Below are 1,051 nucleotides of genomic sequence, written 5' to 3'. Positions count from 1 at the left end.
GCAAACCACATTATTTGATTAAAAATACTCCAAAGACACGACTAAGGCTCACAGTTGTTAGTCTAGTGATCGTGGCTCAAGAGTTGGCAGTTCGTCTTGTAATCGGAAGGTTGCCGGTTCGAGCCCCGGGTCGCTCGTTGTGTCCTTGGGCAAGACACTTCACCTACTGGTGTTGGCCAGAGGGCCAGTGATATACCAGTGAAATGACAAATTGGCTTTCTCATTCGGCTCTCTCTTTACCACTACAGATTGGGAAAGCAGCCGCATGACTGTGAATGTCCCGCCAGCCCAAATGTCAATCGTGCGTCTCACTTGTGAGCAAGATGCTAAAATACTTGAACTCCTACACCTTGGGTAGTAGCTCGTCCCCAGTGGCGGTCCTAGCCTGTTTGGAGCCCTGGGCGAACACTCCCTCCCAATGACACATCTGCTTACCTGTGTCTCTCATGCTCGTTTCTCCTCCTCTTCTTTTCTCTTTTTTCTAAACTGAGCACCTGATGGCTTTGAACTTTTCTTGTCCATCTTTGTTTTAATTTTGCACGCCAGTATGAACACAAATCCCCCAATCTGAGGATCACCGCAACATAACCTAACAGACCTACACCTTAGTTCACAGATTCACTTTGTCTAAGGTTTATTTCTGGGATTTCACACAACCCAGGATTCAAAACATGAATACATAACGGGCTTGGATTTAGATCATTATGATTGAAATGTGCTCTATTTGAAAGCAGCAGGTGTCCCTCCCCTTTCGACGGGTTGTGTGAGACTTTAAATCATCAAACTGTAAATTATAAATTTAAATTGTTATTGATCCTTTACCCCGAGTCCTAAATTGTAGATTTATTTTCTTACTCTTCTTATATACATTGTTTGTTTACTTGCACTGCTGTAAATGGAGCCTCGTCGTCTCGTCTCTCTACTGGACTGTATGTAGCGGAGATGACAATAAAGTTTACTTTGACTTCAGCAGCGAGCAGGCGCACCGAGGGCTCTCGCGCTGTTTTTGTGTTTGTTGGTTTGTTTTTATTTTGTTTTATTTTGCGAGTTG

The sequence above is a fragment of the Pundamilia nyererei genome, unplaced genomic scaffold (genome assembly GCF_000239375.1).
Source record: "Pundamilia nyererei isolate P.nyererei 1_Seehausen unplaced genomic scaffold, PunNye1.0 scaffold00177, whole genome shotgun sequence".
NCBI lineage: Eukaryota > Metazoa > Chordata > Actinopteri > Cichliformes > Cichlidae > Pundamilia > Pundamilia nyererei.
This window is presented reverse-complemented; position numbering follows the sequence as displayed.